This window comes from Hyperolius riggenbachi, chromosome 7 (genome assembly GCF_040937935.1).
Source record: "Hyperolius riggenbachi isolate aHypRig1 chromosome 7, aHypRig1.pri, whole genome shotgun sequence".
In the NCBI taxonomy this organism is placed as follows: domain Eukaryota; kingdom Metazoa; phylum Chordata; class Amphibia; order Anura; family Hyperoliidae; genus Hyperolius; species Hyperolius riggenbachi.
Genome location: NC_090652.1, coordinates 116739196 through 116761262, shown reverse-complemented (window position 1 = coordinate 116761262; position 22067 = coordinate 116739196). Strand labels below are relative to the sequence as shown.

General features: G+C 42.8%; 1 protein-coding gene across 3 annotated transcripts in view; it reads right to left on the bottom strand.

The window, feature by feature from the left end:
• Positions 1–22067, bottom strand: part of CYTH3 (cytohesin 3) — a 207332-nt gene that overhangs the window by 113154 nt on the left and 72111 nt on the right. Inside the window, exon 1 of one of the 3 annotated variants that reach the window (XM_068244561.1) lies at positions 13505–13523. The exons of the other annotated variants lie outside the window; for them this stretch is intronic. The gene's annotated coding sequence lies outside the window, so the exon portion shown is untranslated. Of the gene's footprint in view, positions 1–13504; positions 13524–22067 lie in introns of those variants that run through there. 3 annotated transcript variants of the gene reach the window in all.

Sequence of the window (22067 nt, the reverse complement as noted above, 5' to 3'; positions counted from 1 at the left end):
AAGCAGCATTATTTTTCAGGAAACAGTTTTATTAAATCCTCTTGCACACCGCGTGCTAGGCTGGAGGTCACAGGTGAACTTAAAAGTGGACTTCACAACACACACAGTAAAATATACCATTAATGCTCATCTTCAGGCACAAATCTACAGCCTAGTACAAACTAAAATATTTGTAGCCTAAAAAACTCAATTTGAATAAGCTCTGTACACATGTGATGTTTAGCTCCCGGCCAAGCACCATATCCTGATATATACAGGGCTGTGGAGTCAGTACATGAATCCTTTCACTTCAACCCATAGCATTATAGTGACTCAGACTTCAACTCTGACTTCCTCTGTTTTTAATATACAAATGTATTTTCCATGTTGACTGTGTTAGAGGTTTAACAATATGATTACCTTAAACTGCAGTATAGTAAAACAACTACAAGATGTCACTGTCAAATGTGATGTGATCTTTATGGGATTGTTATTTCCTGTATCCTATGTTCTAAGTAAGCTGCATTTCCTAATGGCGGTGTATGATATATCTCTGCATGTTTTTCTTCAGTAAAAAGTTCTAACTTGTTATATTGGGTGCCTAACAGTGTACAGACCTCTCTGCTCCAACAGACTGAAAAAAATGTGAGGAACTTCATCCCTGCTAAAGTGCAGCAGTTTTTATGGCTGTATGAAGATGGTGTCTGCTTCCAGTTACAATACACACAACTACAGGTGAGGAAAATTACATATCACCCTACTGGCTATCCAAGGCTGACAGTGCCAACATTAATGAGGATACCTACAAAGTTCAGGTGTAAAAATAGAGCAGCTCAGTCGGTATACTACAGGCTCCATTGTGAATGCTAAGTAGTCAGGAAAATCATGTGCGCGAGTACTGACATTTTTCACAGTATGTTGAACAAGTTACATCACCTGCAGGCTAGCAACGCGTTCTGTTGCTATGGAGTGGCGACAAAATGTAGCCTAAGATGGAGCAGCACATAGCAGGAGAGGTAAGAGGCAGAACAAGTGTTGGCCTGCACTCAGACGAGATGCATCAGGGCTGCTGTAGATACACAGAGTAAATAGAGCAGTTAAAGTAAATGGGTTCCTCTGGTGAAGACAAGGATGAAGAAGCTAATTATGGTGCAGACCAGTGTGTGCTTTGCCTTAAAGGACAACTGAAGCGAGAGGGATATGGAGACTACCATATTTATTTCTTTTTAAGCAATACCAGTTTGCCTGGTAGTCCTGCTAATCCTCTGCCTCTAATACGTTTAGCCACAGCCCCTGAACAAGCGTGCAACAGATCAGATGTTTCCGACATTGTCAGATCTGACAAGTTTACCTGCTTGCTTGTTTCTATTATTCAGACACTACTGCAGCTAAATAGATTATCAGGGCTGCCAGGCAACTTTCATGGTTTAAAAATAAATAAATATGGCAGCCCCTATATTCTTCTCACTTGAGTGGTCCTTTGACTGTCCCTCATTGGGGCTCACAATCTACCATCACTACCACTATAGGACTCCTTTGTGGTACAAGACAGGAGAGTGTAGCCTTGCACCAGTAAACAAACTCATGTCCTTGTGTTCCTATAAGCCAAGGGTGTCCAAACTTTTTAGGCCAAGGGCCATATCGCTGTTCCTCCGAGTGCTAAGGGGACAAACTAGCAAAATCAAACAATATTTTTGTTGATTGCTGATAGGTACATTATGCATGTGACAAATCAACGGTACCTTGTGCAGTTAGCATGTTCCTTTCAGTATGCAGGCATAGTGCTACTGGCACTGTGGCAGCTGCTAATCAGTGGCTGCTACTGCTCCAGTGATGACCGATAACTTACAGGTGAGCAAAGAGGAAGACAGAGCGACGAAACAAGATGGCCCCTGCATGTGGCACTACAGCTATGGCCTACGGGCCGCATGGAATTAACGTCTGTAGAGAGCTTCGGGGGCCACCACAAAAGGCTTGGTGGGCCGCATTAGGCCCCTGGGCCAGACTTTGGACATGCCTACAATAAGCAGCACTTGTGTGAGGAAGATCATTTTTGCATAAGAGCCAGTTCTCATGAAGCGTTTCATTTCGCTCGAATGCTTTTCTGCTACTGCCCAAAGACGAGTTTGACGTAGTTTATTGCCATTTGTTGTCGTATTTAGAGCCCTAGGTAAGTTCAATGCAAATGCAATCGACTTTGTGAAACACTACATGCAGCATCTGGGAAAAGTCGTCTGAGCACAGCGCTTCACCAAATGACAGAAAATTCTGTGAGATGAATGCTCCCATTTATGGAGCGGTGGATCCCTAGCGTTTAACGCCGGTGACAACCACCACCAGTCGTCCATATGAACCCGTCCTTATGGTTTAATAGGAACTACACTGTAGAGAGCAGAGGAAAGAACAAGAAGCCAGCAAAGCATTTCCAACATAGTATGTAAAAAAAAAAAGCAGATACAATGACAATATCTTCCATAAAATAAGCAGATGCAGGGGAAGCATTGTAATGCAGCCAATAAGCCGGAATATAGTTGGCGTATGCAATGGAAAAAAGTCTCCGAGCACAAACTGTGCTTTGCTTTCACAGATATTTAGCATCCTTTTTCCAGCTCGAGAGCTTGAAGAGCTGCCATTATAATGCTTTCTCTCCATACGGATCTTTATTGAGTGTTTACTTCTATTACAGGAATTTACAAGAATACCTTTAAAAACATACAATTATGGTAGTTTATGTCTTTCTGATGTATGGCATGTTGTCAAACATACTGGTGTTCAGCCAGACACTAATTCCCATCATACTAAGAAGTTACTTTGAATAAATACTTAGGTATTGAGATATCCAAGGATATAAGCATATACTATACCTTAAAGGATAATTGTAACAAGAGAGATATGGAGGCTGCAATATTTCTTTCCTTTTAAACATTGCTGGCTATCCTGCTGAGCCCCTGCCTATTACTTTTAGAGCATACCAGATTAGGTGTTGTCCTTTAAAGGAAAGCAGAGATCAGATATTTCTAAAGATTTGATACTTACCCACGGCTTTCTCCAGCCCCATAAACACATGCGAGTCCCACGCCTTACTCCCGCAGTCTGCCGTTCAGCTGTGATCAGCCCCGATAACTGGCTCAGTCGCGTCAGTCCGGGTCTACTGCACATGCCCAGAAAACCCAGACTGGACCTGACTAAGCCTGTTATCGGGGATGGTTGCGGATGAACGGTAGACCGCAGGAGCGCGGCGTGGGACTCGCACGCGTTTATGGGGCTGGAGGAAGCCACGGGTAAGTATCGATTCTTTAGATTTTTGATCTCTGGTACGCTTTAAACACTGCACCTATTGTAGCACAAGTCAAGGACAAATTCCACTGTTGGAGCACGCTCCCTCTCCTATTACTACTAACTTAGTCAAGATGTGCATTATGCCCAAGTCCCTTTATCTTTTCAGTAATACTCCTATTAGGCTTGGCTTCCTGTTCCTGTTTTCTGATGTAGACACATGTATAGGTTCATTTTTTTGGAGTTCTTCTGCTCCATGTATTGCTCTGTCCTGCTTACAACTGCCAGTAGATGGGGGCATAAGGATCCCAAAGTTGAAATTGTACTACTGGGCAGCAGTTCTAACTACGGTATATTAGTAGTTTGCTCAATCACTGTACAATTCTGCTACAACGCATGTAGTGGCTATTGTTTGTTCAAGCACAGCACTCTCCAGTCTTCCTTTTAGAGGACCCAAAGCATCAACTTTATAATAACACCTACGATTACTACCATTCAAATGTGGGAGCTGGTAGGTGGGTTTATCTAAAAAAAGGGGCAATCGTCTCCATTTCCCTTGTTATAGAAACACGCTAAACCAAATTCTGCTTACTTCAGATATCATCAACCCGCCACTCCTTTAAAACCAAGTTTGCCCTACACCCCTTATAGCCATGGAACCTCTTTCTAGTGAAGAACTATTCATCCATCCTAGTCTTACGGGGTCACATCCCATTTATATGGGGTGCTCTTAGATGGCGATATAGGGCACTTCAAGAAACCTTTATTAGCCAGGCAACAACCTATATGGCCTCAATTCATTAAGCTTTCTCAAACATTTTATCGAACGTTTGATAATTTACCTCAAGGGTAAAATCTAATTTTGAATTCACTAAGGTGTTATAGATTTATTGAACATTTTATTGATAAAACATTTGATAAATATATAACACCGTAGTGAATTCAAAATTAGATTTTACCCATGAGGTAAATTATCAAACGTTCGATAAAGTGTTTGAGAAAGCTTAGTGAATTGAGGCCATAGTCAGATCTGCCTGAGGAGGCAGTGGAGTTGGCCTGAAATTACCTCACGCATTACTAAAAATGAGTGGCCTGAAATTACCTCACGCATTATTAAAATACCTATTGCAGCCCGACAAACTGATCACTCTCAAATTTATTTAAATAACTTACATCACACTCTATAGACTCTTTAAAATGGAGAGCCTTGCTCATGATGCTTATTGGAGATGTGATTGAGGGGCAAAATACCTCCACATGTTCTGGTTCTGTTCAGGGGTTTAGGATTTCTGGAGCCAAATATGATATCCTAACCAGACTCATCAATAATCAATTGCTATGTACTCCCAAGGCCATGCTTCTTGGTCTATTTGGAGAAAAAAAAAGTGTCTATAGGGTAAAGACGGCAAAATTCCGAACACCACCATTAAAAGGCGTAGCTACTTATAATAAAGGATACAATTGTAACTTAATGTATCCTATTACAGTTATACCTTGAAACCACAAAATACATATATATATATATAAAATCGGATGTATGTATGTATGTATGTATGTGTGTATGTGCCGCGATCACGCGAAAGCGGCTTGACCGATTTGAACGAAACTTGGTATACAAATCCCTTACTACCTGGGATGATAGGTTCTGGGGGTCTCGCGGCCCCCTGCACACCTGGGCGGAGCTACAAACAGCAAATCAGATTTCACCCATTCATGTCAATGGAAAAAATGTAAAAGGCTGCAATTCTCACAGTAATCAAGCCAGTCCCCACACTTGGCACAGTTGGTCACTTGGTGACCGAGGTTACGAATCCAGGAAAAGTGGGAGGAGCATAACACAGCCAATCAAATTTCAGCCGTTCATTTTAAATGGAAAAATGTAAACTGCAGCCATTCTTAGACTGTTAATCGCAGGGTTCTCAAACTTGCCACACTTGGTCACTGGGTGAATGCGATTAAGATTCAAGAAAGTGGGTGGAGCCTACAACAGCCATTCAAAATTCACCTATTGATTTTCAAGGGGAATATTAAAACTGCTGCCATTCTTACACTGTTAGTGGCAGAGGCTTCAAACCTGGTACAGTTGGTCATTGGGTGACTGGGGTCCAAATTCATTAAAGGGGCAAGGCCACAAACAGCCAATCCGATTTCCTTGCTGGATAAACTGCTTCCATTCACACATTTTTGATGCCAGGAACCTGAAAGCTCACAAACTTGGTCATTGAGTGACTGTGTGTCAAGGTTACAAAAAGTGGGTGGAGCCAATAATAAAGTTCACTAGGAAAATATAAACTGCAGCCATTCTTACACTGTTTCTGGCAGGGTTCTCAAACTTTGCACAGTTGGTCACTGGGTGAATGGGATGAATATTCAAGAGAGTGGGTGGAGCCTACAACAGCCAATTAAAATTCACCTGTTGATTTTCAAAGGGAATATTTACATTGCTGCCATTCTTACACTGTTAATAGCAGTTGCTTCAAACCTGGTACTGTTAGTCACTGGGTGACTGGGGTTCAAATTCGGAAAGGGGGCGTAGCCACAAACAGCCAATCAAATTTGTTTAATTTCAATGGGAATATACAAATTATTGATACCAAAAGCCCAAAGCTCATAAACTTGGTCATTGAGTGACTGTATGTTAAGGTTAGAAAAAGTGGGCGGGCCAATAACTACATTTTATTCCAGGGGAAAATATAAACTGCAGTCATTCTTAAAGAGGAACTCCAGTGAAAATAATTTAATATAAAAAGGTGCTTAATTTTTACAATAATTATGTATACATGATTTAGTCAGAGTTTGCTCATTGTAAAATCTTTCCTCTCCCAGATTCACATTCTGACATGTATTACATGGTGACATTGTTACTGTGGGCAGATTATGTAGCTGTTCTGGCTTTAACAGACAGCTATAAACAGCCATTTCCTGTGTGTGTCATTGTTACATTGTGGCAGTTTGCCCAGAGTACCGTACGGTACCAGAGCCTCTTGTGGGAGGGGTTTCAGCACAAAATCAGTCATACAGCGCCCCCTGATGGTCTGTTTGTGAAAATCATTATATTTTTCATGTAAAAGTGGGTATCAGCTACTGATTGGGATAAAGTTCAATTCTTGGTCGGAGTTTCTCTTTAAACTGTTATTGGCGGGATTCCCAAACTTGACACAGTGGGCCACTGGGTGACTGGGATTAATATTCAGAAATGTGGGTGGAGCCTACAATAGCCAATCAAATTTCACCTATTGATTTTCAAGGGGAATATTTACATTGCTACCATTCTTACACGGTTAATGGCAGAGGCCTCTTAGCTGATAGGTGACTAGGGTCCAAATTCACTAAAGGGGGCGGAGCCACAAACAGCTAATCAGATTTGTTAGATTGATTTCAGCTATTCTGTTATTGGCAGGGTTCTCAAACGTGACACAGTTGGTCAATTGATGAATGGTATTAATATTCAGGAAAGTGGGTGGAACCTACAACAGCAAATCAAAATTCACCTATTGATTTTTAAGGGAAATATTGAAACTGCTGCCACTTTTACACTAATAATGGCAGAAGCCTCAAACCAGCTCGGTCATGAAGTGCCTGGGGTTCAAATGCACTAAAGGGGTGGAGCCACAAACAGCCAATCAGATTACTTTACTGGATAAACTGCTTCCATTCACACAATTTTGATGGCAGAAACCCAAAAGCTTAAAACTTGGTCACTGGGATTTTCTGGGATTAATATTCAAAAAAGTGGGTGGAGCCTAAAAAGAAAATCAAAATTCACCTGTTGATTTTCAAGGGGAATATTTAAATTGCTGCCATTCTTGCACTGTTAATGGCACAAGCCTCAAACCTGGTACAGTTGGTCATTGGGTCACTGGGGTTCAAATTCAGAAAAGGGGTGGAGCTACAAACAGCCAATCAGATTTGTTTCATCTCACTGTTAAATTACAAATTGATGCCAAGGACCCCAGAGCTCACAAACTTGGTCATTGAGTGACTGTGTGTCAAGGTTACAAAAATTGGGTGGAGCTAAAGACAAATTTCACTAGGAATATATAAACTGCAGCCATTCTTACACTGTTAATGGCAAAGGTTCTCAAACTTTGCCCAGATGGTCACTGGGTGACTGAGATTAATATTATGGGAAGTGGTTGGAGCCTACAATAGCCAATCAAAATTCACCTGTTGATTTTCAAGGGGAATATTTAAATATCTTCCATTTTTGCTCTATTAATAGCAGATGCCTCAAACCTGCTACAGTTGGTCATTGGGTGACTGGGGTTCAAATCCCGGAGAGATGCAGAGCCACAAACAGTCAATCTGATTTGCTTAATTTCTATGGGAATATACAAATTATTGATGACAAAGACCCCAAAGCTCACAAACTTGGTCATTGACTATTTGTGTGTTAGGGTTAGAAAAAGTGGCCAGAGCTAACACCAGCCAAATACATACCTGGGCAACGTCAATTCATCAGATATTATTCATAAAAGTGGATGGAGCCTACAAAAGCCAATCAAAATTCATCTATTGATTTTCAAGGGAAGTATTTCATTACTGCCATTATTGCACTGTTAATGGCACAAGCCCCAAACTGGGTACAGTTATTTATTGGGTGACTGGGGTTCAAATGCAGAAAAGGGGTGGAGACACAAACAGTCCATCAGATTTGTTTCATTTCAATGCAAATTATTAATGCCAAAGACTGCAAAGCTCACAAATTTGGTCACTGAGTAACTAAGTAATTGTCTGTTACTATTACAAAAAGTGGGCATAGCCAACACCAGCCAAATGCATACACAGGCAATGCTGGGTCATCAGTGGGTGGAGACAAATAGTAATTTCACTGGGAAAATGTAAACTGCAGCCATTCTTACACTGTTAACGGTAGGGTTCTCAAACTTTGCACAGTTGGTCACTGGATGACTGGGATTAATATTCATAAAAGAGGGTGGAGCCTACAAAAGCCAATCCAAATTCATTTATTGCTTTTCAAGGGGAATATTCAATTGCTGCCATTCTTGCACTGTTAAGGACACAAGCTTAAAACCTGGTACAGTTGGTCATTTGGTGACGGGGTTCAAAATCAGAAAAGAGGGTGGAGCCACAGCCAATCAGATTTGTGTCATTTCAATGCAAATTATTGATGCCAAACAATGCAAAGCTCACAAACTAGGTCATTGAGTCATTGTGTGTTAGGATTAGAAAAGTGGGCGGACCAACAACAACCAAATACATACTCGGGCAACGCCGGGCAATCAGCTAGTTTGAAATAATTAAGCCCGGCACTCAGTTTCTCCATAATAGTCTAATTAAACATTGTCAGACGGGAATGTCTATTCTGCTGCCAGTCACTAAGTGCAGGTGTGAAAACTCAGAGCAAGAGCTCCTGCTCTGTGCAGCTCATTAATCATACAGAAAAAAGAAAATACCTGAGCTGACTGTATGGCAAAGTACAGATTCCAGGTTTATGCTAATAGCTTGTACTGGCAATTCATATCTGGCTGCAAACTGAAACGGAAAGATATTTTTTAACATTGAATTACAAAAGAATTGGTGCAGCACAAAAACATTGCAGCATTTTACTGGAGAAACCGGATGATGAGTATTATTATTATTATTATTATTATTAATAATAATAATATTACCCAGTAATTATATAGCTCTGACATCTTCTGCAGCGCTTCACAGAATATTTACTGAAAGTGAACCCAAGGTGACAATGATATGGAGGCTTTCAAGTTTCCTTGTAAGCAATACCAGTTGCCCGACTGTCCTACTGATCTTCTGCCTCGAATAGTTTCAGCCCGGACCCTAAACAAGCATATGTGGATCAGGTGTTTCTGACAATATTGCCAGATCTGACAAGAATAGCTACAGGCTTGTTTCTGGTGTCATTTCAGCCAAATAGTTTATCATGGCTGCCAGGCAACTGGTATTTTTAAAAAGAAATAAAAATGGCAGCCTCCACATTACTCTCACCTGGGGTTCAAAGTCTAATCCCTACCATTGTCATATGTCCATCATAGTTCTAGGACCAATTAAGTGGGAAGTCCGTAAACTTATTAGAATGTTTTTGGGATTGGAGGAAACTGAGTGTTTGGGGGGAAACCCACACAGACAAGGAAGAATATACAAACTCTGTGCGGATAGTGCCCTGGCTGGGATTGGAACCTGGGACTATCCAATACGCCGCCAGCAGACATATTGTTAACATCCTGTGACTACCAATTAGCTTCACTGCCATGGCAGACAGCTGATACAGGTGAGAGATCAAATTCCAACTTGTGATAAGTGACAGATGAGGGGGGATTAGACAGGCTAAACCCTCTAAATACATACAGGGTGCATTTCTCTAGGTTTTCCTTCTGTCCTGTGCAAGAGTTCAGGTCCACTTTAATTAAGGCCACAAAGGCTGCTTGCGGTTTTGTAAACAGAATAAATAAGGAGGATCATTTTAGGGTTGTCTGGCTGTCACAAATACCCCTGGAACATGCCCTTTGGGTGGAGTTGCCTTTTTATTGTGGAGCAAATTCTCATCTGCTGTTGCCATAATCCAATGAGATCACGGTCTGCCAACTAGCCGAAGATTTCACTCACATCATCTCTGCTGTCTAGAGGAAGGCTTCATTTAATAAGAATGTTAAACCACAGCCTGCCATCCAGGGCCAGAGTCTGCAGCAATACATTTCCAAACAATCGCTGCATGCCCAAGCCAGAATCCACCCATCTGCCCAGCGCCAGCCATTTGGCTTTGCCTCTCTACACAATGACATAGGTTTCCATAATGTTTCAATTGTGGACTGTGACATTTCCCAGCTAACTTAGTTGGCGTTCTAATTAAGTCCCAGAAACAATATAATAGATGAAGTGGATGGCAGTCCAACGTTTGAGCCACAGAGAGTCACAAGATTAAATAACTGGGAATGTACAATTGCTGTTTATGTGGCTGCGTTTCCTTCCTATTACAGGCCCTGCTGGAAATCCACCCACATGTGTTTTCAAAGCTGCTTTCCAGCCACAGAAATCCCTTTCCCATCAGTGTCAGACAGACAGAGGAGCGGTGCTGTGCTGGCCAGACCTCTGCATTGTGTGATGTATGGGAAACAGCTCAGTGATTTACAGCACGGAAGACAGAGCACAGGGCTGCCACCCACAACACTGAGGAAAAAACAGCAGGACAGGCCACACATTACTATGCTGACATGTCACAAAGCGTAGACTTCCAAAAAGAACAGTGACAAATACATAATGCCTAGTACACACCATACAATTTTCTGTTAGATTTTTCTGTAAAGACCAATCTACACGATACGATTCTTTGTGCGATTCGATTACAATTCTATTTAAGATCCGATTCAATCCGGCAAGTCCAATTGGGTTTCAATTCAATTCGCTTTGCCATTGCAAAACAATGGCAAATCGAATTGAATCCCGATCAGACATGTCGGATTTAATCGGATCGTAAATAGAATCGTAATCGAATCGCACAAAGAATCGGATCGTATAGATGGGGCTTTAAAGTTTATGTTAAGGTGCATACACACGCACTACTGCCAGCAACGACGGGTCCACCGGACCCTCCCGCTGGGCAGACGTTCAGCTGACAGTAGCACGTGTGTACGCGCTGTCGGCGGACTGATAAGGCTGTGATCCGCCGGACCCTCCCGCTGGGCGGACGTTCAGCTAACAGTAGCACGTGTGTACGCGCTGTCGGCGGACTGATAAGGCTGTGATCCGCCGGACCCTCCCGCTGGGCGGACGTTCAGCTAACAGTAGCACGTGTGTACGCGCTGTCGGCGGACTGATAAGGCTGTGATCCGCCGGACCCTCCCGCTGGGCAGACGTTCAGAAACAGCCTTATCAGTCCACCAACAGTGCATACACACGTGCTACTGTCCGCTGAACGTCCGCCCAGCGGGAGGGTCCGGCGGACCCATCATTGCCAGCGGTAGTGCGTGTGTAAGCATCTTTAAGGCTCGTACACACGTCGGATTTTCGCTAATGACCGGTCGTTTGGACATCAAATCGGGCATGTGTACAGTCTGTCGTTCAGCTGATCCGCCAAGCGGATCGCTCAAGTCCAGTCTTTTCAGCTGAATGATAGACTGTACACACAACCGATTTGACATCCAAACGACCGGTTGTTTGGACGTCCAAATAGACTGGTCGTTTGCGAAAATCCATCGTGTGTATGTACCTTTACATTATTTTCTGTAAAGTACTGGTAGAGACTGGTCATTATCTCTGGTGCATAGTCTTCTGGTTATCTCCTGCTGAGTAGAGCAATGCCTAATTGCTAGGCAGATAGATGGTTAGATAGAGAATTTCCAACATGTTGGAAATTCTCTATCTAGCAGGTAAATCTAACAGAAAATCTAACAGAAATTTGTATGGTGTGTACCTAGCACACCCAAATGTACGGCTCAACTCCACCCTTAAATTGGCCATACACTAGTCTACAGGGTCCAACAGATAGATCCCTCTCAGATCATTATGTGACTAGAGAGGATCTATCTGATCGAATCCCTCCACACTACACAGATTTTCAATAGTTTTCGGTGTGAAACGGATTGAAAATCTGTGCGCACTGCCTGTCGGGTCTCCCAATCTATGTCTCCCTCCCTCACGTCATGCAGAGTTTATGGGCAGCGGAACTACTCTCACCTGTCCATGGGCACTTCCTCCCACGTCTTCCCTCTAACGCCAGGGCTCCCTTTCCTGTCTCTTCACTCCCTGTGACTAAACCCTAGAGGCCAAACACTAGGGGCACATACCTTACATGACCACTAGAGCCCTCTTGTATTTGGCCTCTAGTGTTAGTCACGTGACACACAGCTGCCCACGGGTGAAGAGACAGGGAGATGCCCCAGATAGAAGACATGGGAGGAAGTGCAGGTGGACAGGTGAGTAGATCCGCAGCTGCTTCGGTCAGCCCAAAATAGACAGCTGCTTGCGATGCGCTCCTGCCTCTCTGCCAATCTTGTAAAATCTGGCCCAAGTGAAGTGCGCTATTTACGTATCTCTCCAGCAGCCACTGGAAAGATACGTAAAGAGTGCACTTCCTTTTGCGCAGGCTGGCTGGGACTGGAGGAAGATACTGCTGCAGGCAGCAGAGGACGGCGACGTGGGAGCAATCCGTGCACGTGGGGCTGGAGGAAGCCCCAGGTATGTAGAAAAAAGTAAGTATCTGCAGTCTCCTAAAGTTACAGTGATATGGAGACTGCCATATTTCCTTTTTAATGCAAATTGCCTGGCTGTTCTACTAATCCCCTACCTCTAATACTATCCGTTACAGACTCTGAACAAGTATCAACTCTTAGGGGGACTAGCATTATGCTGGGAATACACAATGCGTTTCTGCCATTCAATTCTCCACTCGATCGTTTATGCCGCTCAATTCTTTTATCTTCCGCTCGTTTTTCTTATCTTTTTCCATTGACTTCTATCAGAAATCGAGCGGCAAAACGATCGAACGTGAAATCGGACATGTCGGAAATTATCTATCGAACCATCTACCTGCTGCAAAAATGCATCGTGTATTCCCAGCATTACCACCACCCAGGAGTTTGTCTGCAGCAGGGTGAGCAGTCTTTCGTCTTCAATGAAATTTTCCCACGGCCATTTCAAATGTACGCACACCAAGGTGACCAGATGCTTCTCTAAGCAGATATCAGCCTCATACAGTAAACAGAAGGTGAAAGACGGCGGGAGCAGATAACCACCTCTCTTTACCAAGTACGGTTTATCATGTTCTTTTTTATACACCCACACATTTTACCAATGCAAGACATTTACTGGTTATGCATTTATTTCAGGGGAGACAGATCACAGAAAAGCATAAAAATACATGTAACAAAACCTCAATAAAACTGTTTGAACTAGTAAAATATATATAACACCTTTCCCCATTGTCACCCACATACTGCAGAAACATACTATAGGTACCACAAATTAGCATCATTTCAGACAAATAGCTAATGGTGCAAAAGTGCGCGAGTTCAGAATTGTCACGTTTCCATAACAACACAAAGTGGAAGCCAATATGACTCAGCCATTAGAAGAAAAACAGCACCTTAATATTATTTCCCAAATCCATCACAAATGCAACTGCTTTGCAGTGTGAGCACGGAATCAATTAATCTGAAGGGAATTCTACTTCTCCCGCAATAAAAGCACATCTTCTCATTAGCTAAAAGGTTGCCAAACAAAGCAGCACTTTCATGTCATCTTTCACCCTATTTATGTAAACTTAAACACACACCTGTGCTGTATTTAATTTTTAAACCCTAACTACTATGTCCATTTGCTCAGCATTGGTATATCTTGCCAGCTATGTTATTTGCCGACTGACTTGTCTATTCTGTATGCTGAATACTCAAAAAGAAAACTAGGTGGTGACACAATAGCAATTACTATCCCCATCTTCTGGACCAGGTGAGGTCATCTGTTCTCATTCAGAAATGCTTATAGCATTGTGGCCTTAGAGTATTGTCACCCTGAGATGACTCACCAGAGCAGTTACTTACTGTGACTGCCATTACAAAATGTCATCACACATTCTTTACCACGTTTTAAAGGGGCACTATGGCAAACATTGTAAAATTTAAGATATGTGCAAACAAAAAAATAAGGCTTCCATATACTTCTCACTTCAGGTGCATATTAAGAAGATACTAGTGACAAGATGACATCAGTGACATCATTTTAAAGCAAATGTGTAGCATAAAAAAATTACTTCTGATTGGTCTATGTTTGCACATATTTTAAAGCACTGTAGAAATATTGTCCGCCTTATATACAGTGGAGGAAATTATTTGACCCCTCACTGATTTTGTAAGTTTGTCCAATGACAAAGAAATGAAAAGTCTCAGAACAGAATCATTTCAATGGTAGGTTTATTTTAACAGTGGCAGATAGCACATCAAAAGGAAAATCGAAAAAATAACCTTAAATAAAAGATAGCAACTGATTTGCATTTAATTGAGTGAAATAAGTTTTTGAACCCTCTAACAATAAAAGACTTAATACTTAGTGGAAAAACCCTTGTTTGCAAGCACAGAGGTCAAACGTTTCTTGTAATTGATGACCAAGTTTGCACACATTTTAGGAGGAATGTTGGTCCACTCCTCTTTGCAGATCATCTCTAAATCCCTAAGGTTTCGAGGCTGTCTCTGTGCAACTCTGAGCTTGAGCTCCCTCCATAGGTTTTCTATTGGAGACTGACTAGGCCACTCCATAATGTGCTTCTTCTTGAGCCACTCCTTTGTTGCCTTTGCTGCAGGGGCGTAGCAATAGGGGGTGCAGAGGTAGCGACCGCATCGGGGCCCTTGGGCCAGAGGGGCCCCGAAGGGCCCTCCCTTAACTACAGAATTAGCTCTCTATTGGGCCTATGCTCATAATAATGACTTCTGTAGATACATTGAATAGTGGTAATCATTACCAAGCTGTTCCCCATCCCCTTCTTGCACCTCTGACACTGTAGTTGCCATTGGCAGATTTTGGTGCGCCGTATAAATTGTTATGTATAGAGTGCTTGGGGGGCCCCATTGTAAAACTTGCATCGGGGCCCACAGCTCCTTAGCTACGCCACTGCTTTGCTGTATGTTTTGGGTCATTGTCGTGCACCCATCCACGACCCATTTTCAGTTTCCTGGCAGAGGGAAGGAGGTTGTCGTTCAGGATTTCACGATACACGGCTCCGTCCATTTTCCCATTAATGCGATTAAGTTGTCCTGTGCCCTTAGCAGAAAAACACCCCCAAAGCAAAATGTTTCCACCCCCATGCTTGACGGTGGGGACGGTGTTTTGGGGGTCATAGACAGCATTTTTCTTCCTCCAAACACAACGAGTTGAGTTAATGCCAAAGAGCTCTATTTTGGTCTCATCAGACCACAGCACCTTCTCCCAGTTACTCACAGAATCATTCAGGTGTTCATTGGCAAACTTCAGACGGGCCTGCACATGTGCCTTCTTGAGCAGGGGGACCTTGCGAGCCCTGTAGGATTTTAATCCATTGCGGTGTAATGTGTTTCCAATGGTTTTCTTGGTGACTGTGGTCCCTGCTAATTTGAGGTCATTCACTAACTCCTCCCGTGTAGTTCTAGGATGCTTTTTCACATTTCTCAGAACCATTGACACCCCACGAGGTGAGATCTTGCGTGGAGCCCCAGAGCGAGGTCGATTGATGGTCATTTTGTGCTCCTTCCATTTTCGAACAATCGCACCAACAGTTGTCACCTTCTCTCCCAGCTTCTTGCTAATGGTTTTGTAGCCCATTCCAGCCTTGTGCAGGTCTACAATTTTGTCTCTGACATCCTTGGACAACTCTTTGGTCTTTCCCATGTTGGAGAGTTTGGAGTCTGCTTGATTGATTGATTCTGTGGACAGATGTCTTTTATACAGGTGACTAGTTAAGACAGGTGTCCTTAATGAGGGTGACTAATTGAGTAGAAGTGTCTAACCACTCTGTGGGAGCCAGAACTCTTAATGGTTGGTAGGGGTTCAAAAACTTATTTCACTCAATGAAATGCAAATCAGTTGCTATCTTTTATTTAAGGTTATTTTTTCGATTTTCCTTTTGATGTGCTATCTGCCACTGTTAAAATAAACCTACCATTGAAATGATACTGTTCTGAGACTTTTCATTTCTTTGTCATTGGACAAACTTACAAAATCAGTGAGGGGTCAAATAATTATTTCCTCCACTGTAAATGAATACAATGATTTACTAAAGCAATTGTGAAGTTATTGTAAAATTTTCATTTGTGCAAATGAGGCCAATTACCCTTCCATTGTACAGACAGTCCCCATGCGACTTCCTGTAATTAACGCCCATTGACTGGATTTCTCAGCACACCCACCTCCACAGAACGGCCAGGATAGGCAAAGAAAGTGCAATAAACTGTAATGTCTGCACTCGGGAGGTATAATACTCACACAATGCTTTGTAAAGAACACGGAGGGGGGATAACAATAATACCCAGAAGGGCTACAGGCAATCAAGAGTGTCATCAGTCCACTGTGCTGTCCCTGTGACATGTATGAAAGTTCATCTGTTGCAGACAATTCTTCACAACACACAATGAGCTGCAATAATTTCTGTAACCAATGACAAGTGTTCTTTAACCCTTTCCAGTCCTATATCGGGCTATCCTATGTCAAACACTGGCCTTTTCCAGCATAGGTCTAATGTTGTCCAGCATAGAAAAAATGGCTGCTACTGTTGGGGTGAGGGGGTGGGGTCGGGAGGGGGGGGGGGGGGGGTGCGGTACAGCATCAGCCCCTGAGATAAAAGTTTAGGCCTTTTGCACACTGCATGCGATTCCGATTTTTTATTCGATACCATTTTTTATTCCGATTAAAAAAAAAAAAAGTACTGCATGTTGCTACGTCCGACGCATTCACCGCCAGCTCTATCCTCCACTGCTAGGGACACCTCTGCCAGATCTAGTCCAGCATTTCTTAAAGTATGTGGATCAAAAGTGTCGGACCAACACTTTGATACCATCCAGCACTAGGCTGCAGTGTAATTATGAAGTCATGCTGGCATGTGTGCAAGGAATTTGAGCTACAGCATGAAGAACTGTGCCAGCTCCGCCCACTGATGCTGGGGCGGGGACGAGAATGATCAGGAAATTTAGTTTGAAAAGAGTTAAGAGTAGGTGTTGCCCATAGCAACAAGCCTTGTTTAGCTAAAATAAGTCTGATCATGCATGTATTCAATTAGAACTACAACCAATAAAATCGATAAAATGTAAATCATCGTTGATTATTGACTCGTCAGTTCAGTTTTTTCTAGATTTTTTTTTTATTCTTATTCTTAGTATGTTTATAGTGTTGACATCTTCTGTAGCACTTTACAGAGAATACAGCCATGTCACTGTCTGTCCTGCAGAGGGGACTTCATAATCTTATCCCCAATTTAGTGATAGTTTCATGTCCCTAAAGCTTCGTTCAAACTGCAACACAAAATGAAAAGGTTTTGTCCCTTTTGCCAGAGTGCAAAAACTGAGAGTCAAAAGGATCCCATGTTATTAATAGGATCTGTCCACACTTGTCAGATCCAATGAGGTAACCAAAGCGCAAAAATCCGACCTGCATGATTTTTCCATACAGCGGATGCACTTCCTACAGAAGCCTGAGGTGGAAATGCATCTGCTCCAGACTAACGGGACAGTGCACTGCACAGGTTGGCTGTGTGAACCAAGCCTAATACAGCAGGCTAAATTAGGGAGAACCAATGAACCTACACTAACACCAACTCCATGCAGGCAGTGTCCTTGCCCAGAAAGTGACTGTACTATCCACAATGCCACCTAGACAGATGTCACAATCTTTTTATTAGACGTGAAACTCAGTGAATGATTGCAAATAAACATATGTAGCCAGTACACAGGAATGGAAGCACAACTGGATACAGTGGAGGTTCCGGTCTGTTACAGAGTAGCTTATTTCTTGAGTCACAAACACCACACAGCAGTGCCCGAGGGTGACAGTGCAATGGTACAAAGATCCGTGGATGTACAGTACCACAGCTACGTTGTGCATAGAACACTGGAAGCAGCTAAACAGCACCACTGCTGCGCTCACTGTGCATAGAACACTGGAAAGCAGCTGAGCAGCACCACAGCTACGCTGTGCATAGAACACTGGAAAGCAGCTGTACAGCACCACTGCTGCGCTATGCACAGAACACTGGAAAGAAGCTTTGCAGCACCACAGCTACGCTGTGCATAGAACACTGGAAAGCAGCTGAACAGCACCACTTCTGCGCTGTGCACAGAACACTGGAAAGCAGATGTAGAGCACCACTGCTGCGCTATGCACAGAACACTGGAAAGAAGCTTTACAGCACCACTGCTGCGCTGAGCATAGAACACTGGAAAGCGGCTGTACAGCTCCACTGCTGCGCTGAGCATAGAACACTGGAAAGCGGCTGTACAGCTCCACTGCTGCGCTGTGCATAGAACACTGGAAAGCGGCTGTACAGCACCACTGCTGCGCTGTGCATAGAACACTGGAAAGCAGCTGAGCAGCACCACTGCTGCGCTATGCACAGTACACTGGAAAGCCGCTGTACAGCACCACAGCTACGCTGTGCATAGAACACTGGAAAGCAGCTGAGCAGCACCACTGCTGCGCTGTGCATAGAACACTGGAAATCAGCACACAGGCAAGTACTAACAGCTTTAACAGGTAACAAATTGGAAAAAAATGCAGCTCTGGGATAACAGAATAAGCAATAAAGTTTATGACAGAGAAGGTCTGAGTTTCCCTTTCTCTGCTTTTTTCTACCTCTGTTTCACTCCCCCATCCCTGCTCCCATAGATGGTAAGCGGAGACTATGTAAGATAAAACGCAAGATATAAAACCAGCGTGTCAACCAATGCCTGCTAACTTCACACTAGATCTCCAACCTACTCTTTTCCACAGAGCACTCTGATCATCAGATAGCCAAGCATTGTGTTTGTACAGAAAAAGACTATCTGAAACTATTAAGTGTGTATTTAGCTTAAAGGGAACCTTAATTGAGAGGGATATGGATGTTTCCTTTTAAACAGTCACAGTTGCTTGTCAGTCCTGCTAATCTCTTTGGCTGCAGTAGAGGCTGAATCACACACCTGAAACAAGCATGCAGCTAACACAGTCTGACTTCAGGCAGATCACCTGATTTGTATGCTTGTTCAGGGGCTGTGGCTAAAAGTATTAGAGACACGAGATCAGCAGGAGAGTCAGGCAACAGTTATTTTAAAAGGAAAAATTCATATCCTTTTCAGTTTAGGTTCCCTTTAAGCCAGACTTTTAACTTGCCGTTCTGTTGCCTAGGCATCAGTCATGTAAACGGCACAGGAATCCCAAAGCAAACGTACAAAAATTCTTGTTACATCATACTTCAGCTCCCACTTTTTAAATATGTACATGAAGGCAATTATTAATTAGCAGTGCATACAGTTTTACACATTTCTACATTTTCTAATAAAGATATTGAAATTGCCTAGTTGGCTGCACTCAGCAGCTCCTTTTGCCAGAAAAGTGGGAGTTGCCTTCCCTGCCAAGAGCATCGATCACTAAGGAAGGCACGCCACGCAGGATGACCACGCGTAGTGTGCATATCGCTCCTAAGAGGTTTTTGAACTTGCGCTATTTAGTGAATCAAGGCCATAGGCTGCTGTTCAGTTTAACCAACAAGCATCTGACACTGGCACAGGAAGGTAGTTTTGCAAACTCATCGGGTAATTAAAAAAAAAAAAATCAAAACTAAAAAAAAAACTTTGTGCATTGCAAATTAGATTTTCACTATCAAATGCATATAAAAACAAGCCTGAATAGGGCTTTAACAAATATGTAGGTGGGTAAAAATCTGCCTTCCTAATCTAGTGGTAAGCAGGGCATTTTAAGCTTGTGGGTAGAACCACAAAAAGCAATGCTTGCCCTAGAGCCAGGGTCAGGCATTGCCACATCAGTGGCACAACTATGCCTGCATAAAGCTAACATTTCCATAGTAAATTGTAGTGGCTTCCAGGGCGGTAGAAAGGTTTAAGTAGCTGTATGTGGTGGTGCCTTGCAGTGCAGCATTTTAATGTACCCTAAATGCTTAACTTGTCTTAGTTTTGGCAAAGCTTTTATAACTCAATGTGCACTCTTGGAACAACAGTTTCAGCACATTCCTTTAGAGAAGTATTAACTATATGAAAACAATAGATGACAAAACTCTAGAATTGCTTGTGTGTAGCAGAACTATGATCATTTTGAATGGTGTATAGATTTGGAAGGCTGAAATGCTGAAACCCCTTTCTGCTTAAGCTTATACAAGAAACAGAAGTGAGAAGATCGTGACCAGCAAATCCAAGCATTACAAAACTATTACCTGATCAGACTGATCACCTGCATCTCCATGAGTTCTCCAAACACACCAGCAACTGTATAGAACACAACAGGACGGCTACAGTCAGTGGTTAGCAGTGCGAGAGGATACAGACACAGCATAATATACATTTCACCTGCAACTGGTGTCATCACGGTAAAGCTATGTACACACTTTCAATCTCGATCGCTCAAGCCGATTTCTATATAGACAAGTCGCTAGTCTGAAGAACTTACAGTGTTGGGTGGTGCGTAAAAACATTCTCCCAACACAAATCCCTACTGTCCCACAGAAAAGAGTTATGATTTAGTCAATCAAAGTCTCTGAGCTGCTGGTTCAATAACCAGCTGCCACCCTGATCAGCAGCTTCTGGCTTTAAAAGATTTGATTTCTTCCACTTCCTGGGTCAGTGAAAATTTGGATATTGAAAAAAAACCTTTCTGATCCACTATCGGACTTAGGCCAAAAACCCACTAGGAGCGTTTTCTGAGCTATTTGAAAACTCTTGCTAATGTAATGCTATGGGTGTGATCCCACTTGAGTGATGTGATTTTATAAAAATCTCCCATAGCATTGCATTAGCAAGAGCTTTTTTCAAATCACTAGCGATCAGAAATCGCTCCTAGTTGGTTTCTGGCCTTAGAGAGTGACACTGAAGCGAAAATATACTTATGATATAATGAATTGTATGTGTAATACAGAAAATTTATAGAAAATTAGTAACAAAGAAAAGAGTATCCTTTTTATTTTCAGTTAAACTGTATAGCTTTTTTATAACATTACATCATTCTTTAATATTTGCAGTTTACAAACTACACTCTGCATTTTAAACTATGAAACTATTCTATTTTTTTAGGTTATCGGACACAGAGGCACGTTCTCTGCCAAATTACATGCCTCGGTGTCCTTCTGGTGCTGCTGTCACTCCCCCCTGGGCTCTGCTGTCCCCCTCAAAGCTATTGACAATCTTATTGTCACTAGCCTCCTTTGCTGGAAGGGCACACCTGCATTACACCCACACCAGCGTTAGGAATGCCCATTCCAGCATCATTCACCTCATTCTCCTGGTTCCGCCAGCTCGCTCCTCTGCCATCCCTCCCCTGCCAAGTACTTCCGGGTCGTGGCCATCTTTGATTTCTTCCTCCGGTTATCAGACATTACACCGGCTGTGGAGGATGAACGGGGCCATGGAGAGCAGCAAGGAGTGGTGCTGATTCATGTGTGGGGGGGGGGGGCGGCATGGAGCAGGTAGTATGTTTTTTTCTGTTTATTTGTTTTACAATTTTCATGCTGCCTCAGGTTCCCTTTAAGAGAAACTTTAGTCAAGGATTGAACTTCATCCAAATCAGTGGTAGTAGTGCATTGGTGGGGTCTGTATGGCTGTGTGTCTGTTGTTGTGGTGAAACCCCTCCCCACAGTGTGATTTTATGGCCATGGTCCTGACAGTTTCAGGTCTGTGAAACTCATTGCATTGTGGGAAATATCAGCTGTTCCCAACTACCAAGCAAGCAGCATCTCCCTGTGTACATTGTTAGGGGGTGAGGTTATAATAATGGCAGCTTGTGCTGTATAGTTTTTTTTTCTTGTCTGCCAGCAGTAAAGATGAGGACGTGCACAGGGCTGTGGAGTCGGTACAAGAATCATCGAACTCCAACTCAGATTCCTCAGTTTATGAAACCTCTGACTCCAGGTACCCAAAATGGATCAGACTCCTCGACTCCGACTCCTTAGTCTAATACTTACTAGGGCTCTGGGTTTGGTACAAAAATCATCAGACTCCAACTCCTCAGTTTATGAAACCACCGACTCCGACTCAAGGTACCCAAAATTGCTCCGACTCCTCGACTCAGACTCCACAGCACTGGACACGAATGCTCTTCGTACATCAAACATGAAGGAATTAAATAGGGAATATCAATCATTTCTTGATCTATCTTCTATTTTTTAACTTCTCACTTTG